This window comes from Silene latifolia, chromosome Y (assembly GCF_048544455.1).
Source record: "Silene latifolia isolate original U9 population chromosome Y, ASM4854445v1, whole genome shotgun sequence".
NCBI lineage: Eukaryota > Viridiplantae > Streptophyta > Magnoliopsida > Caryophyllales > Caryophyllaceae > Silene > Silene latifolia.
The window spans coordinates 135,559,278-135,570,283 of NC_133538.1; the positions used below are offsets into that span (position 1 = coordinate 135,559,278).

The 11,006-nt window shown below is 37.4% G+C and overlaps 1 pseudogene; it reads left to right on the forward strand.

Moving 5' to 3' along the window:
- LOC141628997 (xyloglucan glycosyltransferase 4-like) overlaps window positions 1-11,006 on the forward strand; it is a 157,552-nt pseudogene that overhangs the window by 41,674 nt on the left and 104,872 nt on the right.

An 11,006-nucleotide genomic window follows, 5' to 3' on the forward strand; every position in this document is an offset into this window, starting at 1 on the left:
TTTCCATATAATTCATATTTTCCTTATTATTTATTTTCCTTATTATTTTATTTCCTTATTATTTTATTTCTTTATTTTTAATTTCCTTATTTTCCAAATTTTCCTTATTTTCCAATTTTCTTTATTTTTCAAATTTTATTTATTTCCAAATTTCCTTATTTTCCAATTTCCTTATTTTCCAAATTTCCTTATTTTTTAATTTCCTTATTTTTCCAATTTTCTAATTTTTCTTATTTCATTTATTCTTTTCTTTTATTTCTAAAACTCTTTTGGGCATGTTTATGACGTAAATCAGTTAAATAATTGTAATTTATTTCTTTATTTATTTTTCATATTTATCTTGTATGATTTATTTACTTGTTTCTCACATGTGTAATTAATCTAACATTTACTTCGACCCAATTGTTTGCTTAATTACGTGTTCACCGACTTAGTCTAATCTCACATGCTAGGTTTAATTTATTGTTTGTTGCATTGCATGCATCATATAATCGACAGCATATCGAGTATGAATAATTTCCCTAATCATTAGTAGAGGCCACTATCGTGGTGGGCGGGATTAGGTGTTCAGTAAAAGGACTTCCTAATACGTACCCTCACCCCTTACTCCAGATCTCTGTGAACATCCGTGTTCATTGGCATCCACGAGAGTCATTATAGATATAGAATGCTAAGGGTGACGAGTTCTTAGTGTCTATGTCACTACTTTGTGTCTTGACATGACGCGAGGTATTCAAACGGTTCCAATTTCCCATAAAAATTGGTGGCGACTCCACAAATGCAAACGCTAGTTCCCAAGCGCCCCCGTGGCCTATGTCCTCACAAAAGCATTATCAAATCTTAAAATACGACAATTATTATTAGTTATTATAATAAAACTAATTATTTCTAATTAAATAATAAAATGAGCTATTTAATTAATAAAGCACACAAAATCGAGTCGGGACAAGGTATAAATGAGGGGTAAAATATGACTAAAATCCTAACCATCAGTAGCCCTGCCAGATTACCCATCGCAACAGATAATACTCACCGCCAGTGGGGTACCGCAGCCAATCCCCACCTAAGCCCCCACTCATCAACGAGCGATAACCCTGTTCATTAATGTGCACATCCCCTCCCGTGGCGGGTTCCACAGAGGGCGAAACTAGGGCGTGAAGCCACTCCCGCAAGTGACTCCACTCAGCCGAGGACGCACCTCGCGAACATCATCAACAACCATCACAACAACCACACCAACAACGATCAGCAGATAATCAATCTCACAACAATTACCACATAATCTTATAACAATTAAACAGTAAACAGAGTAAGGAAACCCTATCTTAGTACAACTGCAAAGAGACACACAAGCACGCTAGAATGGCTCCTATACGAAGTCCTCACCTAACAATCAATCATATAATTCCAATTACCATATGCAAAACCCCTTTTTCCCAAATCACAAATTAGGGCAAAGCCCTAAAAGATAAAACAATAGAATTAATGAAATCAAAAGCTTACCGACGCGAACGGTGCAATAAATAATGAAGAAGACTCGCTAACAATCCCCACACACTTGAGAGATATTTGGAGAGGATTAGAGTTACGCTGAAATGTTTAGGTTTTGTGAAAATGATTAGAAACTGTTAATCTATGATTATATAACTCTAATCCTTTCTAAATCAAACCGCGGAAATAACACCCGTCAGACCGGATACTCGGTCGAGTATAGAGTATACTCGGCCGAGTATCCTCTACTCGGTCGAGTATTCCCATACTCGGTCGAGTATTCCTGGGCAGTAAACTGTCCAGAAACACACGACACACCTACTCGGCCGAGTAAGCCATATTCGGCCCAGTACAGACTTAGGAAAAACCGTAGTATTACATGTTTGGCTCGAGTGTACATGTTGGCTGATTACAATGAAGCTCTTGTTGTTATATTGTTTATGATGGTTTAATCGATTGGATACAAAATTACAAACATTCTTAAATAATTTGTATTTAAGTTTGTCTAGAGTGTGAATATCCGAATATACTACGCCTTATGCTTAAATAGTTAATTGTTAAAGAAAATAATTACATGAAATACATAAGACATTAGAAACACATACACCAAACTTTGTCCAACTACACATAAATATTCTTAAAACCGTTTTTTCATAAAGTTGTTATTTATAGAATAGCCTACTTTACTATAGAACTTGTTCTTCATAGAATCTTTCGGATAATACATAGCCCGCTTTACTAGAAAATGGAACAATGAGCGATGCAAAAAAATGTGGAGTATATTTTAGAAAACTGGAAGAACATAGGAGTAAAATTCTAGAACTCGTTCTTCAGATAAGTAGACTAATGATCCTTTTTTTTTAGATTATTTTTATAAAGTTTTTATTTTCATCATAATCACATACCTCCTTATTCCTCTTTCTCCTCATACTACTCGCCCTTATCCCCTTAATCTTTCCTACTCCTCCTCATCTTCCTTTTTCCCAACCTTCCTCTCGCTCTCCCTTTCCCCCTCCTTCGTCCAACTCTTTCTCTCTCTTTTTTCTCTCCAACGTCACCGCATCCTAAACTACCTCCCCATTTTCATCCTCGTGGTCCTCCACTTTCCCTTTCCCTTTCCCCTTCCTCTCCCTTATAGCTTCCTTTTCCCCCCATCCTCCTCTTATATATCCTCCATTTTCTCTCACTCCAATTTCTCTCATATTAGTCCTTCCATTTTTCGTCGTAGTACTCCTCAATATCTTCCCCTATCCCCCCCTCCCATTACTCCCTCTTTCCCTTTCCGCTTATCGTTCGCGTTCTTTCATTTGTCTCTTTTTACCTCCTCTTCTTTCCTTTAGTCTCTTTCTCGACCTCCATCCCTTTTCTCTTCCCCTCATCCGCGTTCTCCTCCTCCTACACGTCATCCCCTTCCTACTTCTCTTTCCCTCGTTTCTCTCCCCATCCCTCTCGTTTTCATCTTTCCATTTTTTTCTCTTTAACGTTGTTGCCTCCTCCCTCGTCACATCCTCCTTGTCTTGTTTTCTATTCTTCCTCCCTTTTTATCTCCTTATCTCTCTGCCTTCTCATTGATCTCCTCCATCAGTTCCTCTTGCTTCTTCCAAGAAAGTGACACCGTGTTTAAGATTGTCTCTATTAACAGATACATTAATGAAGAGAAAGTACGAAAAATTTAATAAATTCTATTTTTTTAGTCGAGTTTTCTTATAATTTTAAAAATTTTTCATTATAATCACCTCTCTTCATATTACTGCTCCTGTCCTCCTCCCATTTCTTCTCTACTACTCGCCCTTACCCCTTCCTAGCCTTCTTCCTCTTTCTTTCTTCCTCTCCCTTTCTCTATTCCTCATCTTTCTCTCTCCATTTTCTCTCCGACGTTCTCGCGTCCTAAACCACCTCCTCTCCTCTTCCCCTTTTACCTCATACTACTTGATGTGTGCCTTTTGTATGCGTTTATTCACATGTTTGGCACGCATTTCTATGAGCTTATTTTATTATTTCATTCTATTTCCTCCCGTATTTGCTACTTGGGTGTGTTTCATGTCTCTTGCAGGTTTTGAGACTCATTTATGCATTTGGGAGCCAAATTCGTTCGGTAAAAGAACAAAAGAAAAGTCTAGACGAGCTTAGGAGAGCAAATACTAAAGCTTTATACACGCTGTCTACAGACAGAGTGTCATTTGTCGATAGACAGAGGTCTATATGTCGATAGACATAGTCAATCGACACAGGGAGATTGTGTTGGAGAGCTTTCAGCTAAGTCTATCGACACCTATTGCCTTGTCGATCGACTTCTATACATGGTGTCGATCGACACTCCACCTATGTCGATCGACAATAGCACATATGTCGTTAGACACAGGAGCTTTGTTTTTGGAGTGTTTACTACTCTGTCGATCAACACTCCTATCTATGTCGACCGACCAACTCTACACGGATAGACGACTTTTTATGTTTAGCTTATTTCTTTTATTTGGGATTGGTATAAAAGCTCTTGTAATCTTTTAATTAGGTTACACTTTTACACTTTACTTTATGCAAGCAGACAATTAAAAACTTGACTACGTAGAAATCTTCTATATACTTTTAGACCTAGATTGAATTTCTCCCTTCTTCTCTATTGCTCATACTTGGATCATAATTGGTAATTTTAATTCCTTTTTTCCCTTTTGCTCTTCCTTGTTAATCTCATCTATTTCTTTTGCTATTATTATTAGTTTTAATTTATGTTATATTATTTCTCAATTAATTTCATTATGAATTCTTTCCCTTTATCGTCTTATTCAATTGTTATCGCAAATTTCAATATGAGTAGCTAAATCCCCTTTTGCTAGAATTTAGGAGAGACGTGGATTGAGACGGTCATAATTGGGTGATTAGATTGGTCGATATAATTGGTCTATGTTGTTAATTGTGACATTCAATTGCTTTTAATTAGTTAAGTCGACGTAATTGATTAATTGTACTGGTAAGCCCCGGCCTAAGATCGAAAGCCTGAAAAGGGTTAGACCTGTCACACACATTATAGTGCCCTAGTAAGTTGCGAGAGCCCGCTAGAAGCATTCTAGGGCGAATAGCGGGCCGAGAGGACCTTTTCACTGCCCTATAGACCGGTAATTGAGACTGACCTTTGACCCTACTTATGACCCGTAATAATCCATGGTGAACTTATGTCCTAGCTCCTTTCTCTTATATTTTTCTTGACTTAATTTCTCTCTTTAAACCTTTTATTTTATTGCATTAGTTTAGAACACAAATCAAACAAACCCCTTTTGGTTACTTAGACAGACTTAATTTGACAAGTAGCTAGCTTAAAGCCTCCTTGTGGATACGATCCCGACTTCTCTAGCTATATTAGTCAGATACCAGTTGGTTTATTTTTGATAGGTTGCGACAGCCTCATCACTATTCATCCTTCTCTCCTTACCCCTTCCTAATCCTTCTCTTTCCCCCTTCTTATCCCTCCCTCTCGTCTTCCTTTTTTTCTCTCAAATGTCGCCGCATCCTATATCTCCTCTCTTTCAATTTCGTGGTCCTCCTTTTTCCCTTTCCCTTTCACCTCCTCTATAACTTTCATGTCCCTCATCCTCCTCTTATATATCCTCCATTTTATGTTGTCCTCCACTTGCTCTCATATTACTCTTCCCATTTTTCCTTATACTACTTCGATCTTCAACTTCTTCCTCCCCCTCCGTTTCTCTTTCCCTTTCCTCGTATTATTTGCATCATTCCTTTTCCCTGTCCTTATCTCCTCTTCTTTCCCTTTATCTCTTTCTTGACTTGCATCCCTTTCCCCTTCCCCTATTCGCAGGCTCCTCTTTCATCTTCTCCTCTTACTACTTGTCCTCCTCGTAGCCCTTCCTCCTTCTCTTCCCCATTCATCTCCCTCTTCCCTCGTTCTCTTTTTTCCTTCTCTCTTTTCTCTTTAACATTGCCTCCTCCTCTTCCCCTCTTCTTATCCCTCTTTCTTTCTCCATTTTCTCTCCAACGTTCTCGCGTTTGTAGATTGTTTTGGAATTTAATTTGTTTTGGAGTTTATTTAAATTTGGAGTTTGGAAACTATCTTTTACTTGAGTTTGTGGCAAACCGTTGAGATCTTCTCAGCTCAGCGAGGTCTTACTTGATGATGTTCTGTATTTTGTATTTTCTTGTATACCGAGACCTGACTCGCGAGAACAACTCAATGCCACCTATATAGATATATATCATAACTTGGTTACAAGTACAAGACAAATGAGGGAGATAACTTCATAAGCCCAAGAATTAGTGTGTCGAATACAACTATTTTCTGCAAAATTTTCAATTTTGTGGTTAAAAATGAAGTGATTGGTCAGCTAAGCAATAACATAAGTGGTATAATGGTCGCAGTAAATACAATATACTCTTTCCGTCCCAGTGAATTGTTATCATTTGGTTTTGGCACAAAGACCAAGGAAAGAGGAAAGGGCCGGTTACTAAATGACAAGTGGACAAAATTGAGTGTGAATTATCAAATTGTTAAAATAGAAAGGACAGCAATTGACTGAGACGACCCAAAATAAAATAGGACAACAAATGACCGTAACTTGGTATTTCATGGACGTGGGTACCCACAACTATTATCAAGTCATCAGTTACCGTGAAAAGAACCTGTAGTACAAGAAACAACCAAAATGACAATTAACCAAAAACAGATGACCATTTAATTCTAACATTGTTCTACACTAACTAAGAAAGAGTTCCATTAGTGAAACCCTATAATAAAACAGATATATGTCAAAAGATTAGACGAAGCCAACTAACTCCAAACCATTGAAACACGTATCTTTTACTTTGGCTCTACGAAGAGAAATCATTAGGCTCGGTTCATTCAACCCCATAGTTTCGAAATTGGAATCAATTAACCTGTGTAAAGACTTTGTGAAATTAACAGCCTCAAGCACCATAAATAGAACATTGACGGTCTGATACGCCTTCGTGATCTGAATACTGCTCACAGAATCCACAGACCATATTCTAAGTCAAACACCAGCATTGACATAATACGCGTCCATAAACAACTCACTGATCAAATGTAGTATGCAAGGCACAAATATATTTCTCATAGCATCATTTGGACTCATGAAGACTTCGCCTCTGTTTCCTTTGCTCCCATCTCTATGTACCCTTGTGTCAACACACACCACTTCACAGTACCATCATCATTTCTCGCTACTGCATCAAACCACGACCCTCTGCCAGCCATGGGTCCATGACACACGCCTCAACATTGATTTTGAAAATCCCATCCGCTGGCGCAACCCGCAAGTCGACTCTCTCTGCTTCTGTGGCACAACATCCCGCAGCTTCACCCCACCGTCATTCATATATCAAAAGCTATGAAATAATTCACATATAAGTTGCATGTCAGTTATTAAAAGAGGGGCTGCAGATTTGCTAGCAAACATTAAGGGTCTGTTTGGATAGGAGGATTTGGAGGAAAAGAGAGGGGAGGGAAAGGAAGGGATGATAAATCATTTGTTTGGTTAGCAAAATGAAGGTGGAGGGATTTTGAGGGGAGGGAAAATGAATTCCTCCACTTCCCCCCTCCAAGCCAAATTATTTCCTCTCCAACAAAGGCAAGATTAATTTGGAGGGAAAATGACCTCCTCCATTCTCCCTCGCTCCCCTTCCCTTCCATCCCTTTCTCTTCCCTCCTTCTCCCTCCCCTCCCTTTCCCTCCACTTTTGCTATCCAAACACACCCTAAATCAGGATAATATTTCTTACCCTGCCACACTCCACTAACAGCTTCTGCTGGTCATAACATCCTCAGTCTCAAGCTCATCTATATAGTAAAAAAAAATATCCTACACAAAAGTAAGATTAAATGAGTAGATGGCTTATGATAAGATTAGTTTGCATTAATATTGCAGCATAAAGTTCTAAGTTCTATCCAGCAAAAGTACAACACGACACACAATGATTAACTTTGTGTAAAATTACCTTCATGTAAAAAATACCTGTGCTACACAATTCAAGACACAGTTTGGTACTGCAGGGGTTATTGTTGTGATGCTAAGACTGCTGAGTGCTGACAGAAGAAGGGGGATTTTTGTGTGTGTGGGTGGGTGGGTGGGTGGGGGGGGATGTTGCACTGTCATAAGCTACTATATTAAGTTATAACAAATTATTAATTATTAATAGTTAGTCACCGTGCGAACACAAAAGCATGTTTAGACTCAAAGCTCACTTAAGCTTAGCTTCACAATTATGAAGGCATTAAAGAGGCTTTTAAGTACCAGTAAAATTGAAATCCCTCGGTTGTGACCCTTTTTTACATAATCCATTTTGGTCAGTCCCAATCAATAGTCTACATGCGTTTCTTACATTAAAAAATTTGATGCCAAAAGCAAACGGAAATGATTGGTGAGGACAGAGGTGTATATCTGAAATAGTGTAAAAGCAAGGAGACTTAAACGGGCAAGTCATGCTCCGTTTTAACAGGTACATAACAACTTGTGTGTTATGCGGCTCATAACAACTTGTGTGTTATGCCGCTCACTCATCAGTATCATACTTGTTGCCACCTTGATGATATAAATCAATGATATTAACTTGCCTTATATCTTCAAGACATATAAATAAGTGACTAACTGCCTCTGATAATGCGGCAAGTTCTGAAGTTAAGGACTTAAGCTCAAGTTCATAAGTCCTAGGCGTTCTTATAGCAGCATTTGAGCGACAAACAACAAAACCAACATCTAATCCTATGCCAAGTATTCAGCTAATGACCTGCATATGCAAATGAATAGAAAATACGTATTCAGCTTAGCCCATTATATTTGACTTTGGAAGTCAAACATTGACATATAATGTCTTAGAATCCAAGTTAGTTTACTTTCTTAAATCAACAATGAAATAAAATTAAATTTTAAACAAATACAACAGGTCTATCCCACAAGGGAAATCCTGTGAGGATAGAAGTCAAAACTAAGTAAATACAATTCACTGAATCAAAATCAACAACTAAATTAAAACCCAACATCGTAGATCGTACCTTAGGTAATTCACTCTAACGTCTAATGTAGGACATCCTCGAGCTTCTTATTACCAGCTTTAGTAATTAAATAAAATAACATAATAGAACCATCTTTCATGCAAAAACATAGAAAATGTGGGTGAATATTTGTAGAAGTTTGGCTCATACATAGTGGATAAGGGGGGTTGGAGGTACGCAACCTTACCCCTGTGTTATTACCAGCTTCTTTTGTTTTGTTTTATTACCACATTGACTACTTCACATTTTAATAATTTCAAAGCAGTGAGATTAGAAAAGACAACCGGCGCATCAACCAAGCTTGAGAAGATGAAGATCAAACAAGATCAGACAACAAACCAAGAAACTAAAAAACATGGATGAAAAAAAAGAATTCACCTTTCGAGTCAATTGGACGCCTTGCATTGAGTTCCTTGGCGCCACTAAACTTCCATTCGCCTTTTCTGGGTAGCAAGCAAGCAGATATGAACACATCAAATAACAAATGGAGAGTATACACTTATACCAGGAATTTCTTCTATAAGCTCTATTAAAACCCTGAGTATACAGAGAGATTGACAAAAATGAAACACTGAAAAAACAAATACTCCCTATAAACATAAACCCAACTTGAATGCTTGACTAAACGGCCAATACATGTTTTACATCAGAACCAAATCAAAGATGCCCAAAATATCCTTTACATCAGAACCAAAGCATGAATAAACCGCCAATACTAAATCAGAATTATTCCTAGCTCAAATATCATAATAATCACACATTAAAAAATAAAGGAGAATATGCAATAAATCCAGAACAATAAAGGAGACCTTGAAAGATACTATTAATAAAATAGAGTACCTGGGTACAAGGTGATGAGGGAGACCGAACCGTTGGAGACACCGCCGCACCCTGGGGGGATGAATGGTGCGTGAAATCTGAAAAGGAGAAAAACAAAGGCACATAAACTTTAATTAAACCAAAAATGAGTCCTTTATGGTCAATATTGGCGTTGAATATGTCCTCCTTTATGGTCAATATTGTATCTCGTGTATTTTTGCAAAATGTGACCACTTTTTGGTCAATATTGGCGTTGAATGTCTTCACTTGTGACTTGTTTCTTGTTTCTCTAACAATCACGTTTCATCTCATTGAGCCTTAATAAAGCCATTTACCCGTGAAAGATAGATTATCAGTAGTATAAGTAAGGGTGAAAAGTGAGAAAACACAAACTTCACCTATATTTACTTCGTACCCAGTATAAAAAGGACGAACTAAAAAACTCTTCAAGTTTTAAGGGCGTAAAAAAAAAAGATGTATAAGAGCATGTTGGTGTTATACACTCCAAGTGGAAACTCAGAGCAAGTATATCTATCTTTTCTAAAATCTTTCGAGAGTTAAGCTACTCATCATGGCCTTCAACTCCATTCTCTTCAGTTTTGTTTCCCTCAACGCCCAAGAGGAAGTTCCTAATCACTCATTTCATAAATTTATTTTGCACTGGCACCACTTCATTTTCCAAAACTTCAATCATGCCAAAAATTGTAATCCGTACATAATCTGAATGTAAAAACAGCATTATACACTTGATACAGAAAAGGAAGTAAGTTGGTAAATTAACATACATATTCTAGGAGAGAAACATGAGCATAAACGGTTAATTGATAAACTATGATGAGCAGTAAGTAAATCGATCATTATGTGTAATCAGTTTTATGATAATAATACTACGTATCATTGAACGATGTGAAGTTCATTACCATCACTGTGTAGCTCATTACCATCATTTCTTACATGCTAATCTAATTAATGATCACCGCTGGCGTGTGCATGAGTTAGAGTGAGCTAGTAATCATTAATAGGTGGTGTGTATAAAAGAGCAGACTATGAAACAACTGTAAATCTCACATTAAAACATCTCATTGAGAGTTCTAAATTTGAACAATCTCCTTAACAGGGGAGGGGGAGGGATAATTATAACTTTATCAACAGGATAATCCCTGACTAACACACAGATAAATCCATCAATAATTGTCAAAAGCATAAAACTAAAACCATTGCTGAAGTTTGCATCAGAGTTGTTTCCGCCAACAATTATGATTCAAAATGTGCCTGTGTGACTCAAATACAGCAATTCACCATATATATGACAGCAGAAAACAAAGAAGAAATATAACTATTTCTATTTGTGGAGGATTTTAGTTATGACAGGAGGGGATCCAGCCCCTGATTTCTCATATTTAAGTGGAAAATTGTTATCCAGCCTCCCTTAACTCAATAACTAAGTCTTAACTATTCAAACAAACTCGGCGTCCTACTCACTTACACCAAGATCCACCGCTGAGTAAGACCCGCACAAAGCACATACAATTATCTAGGTGAAACTATCAATGAGAACATACTCAACAACCATAATTCATACAAAATTTACGGAATTAAATCTTCAAGCAAAGATGTACAAACCTTTTTATACTTTTTAGCATCAAACAGTCCTGCACGGCTTCCAAAAGCAATTGCAA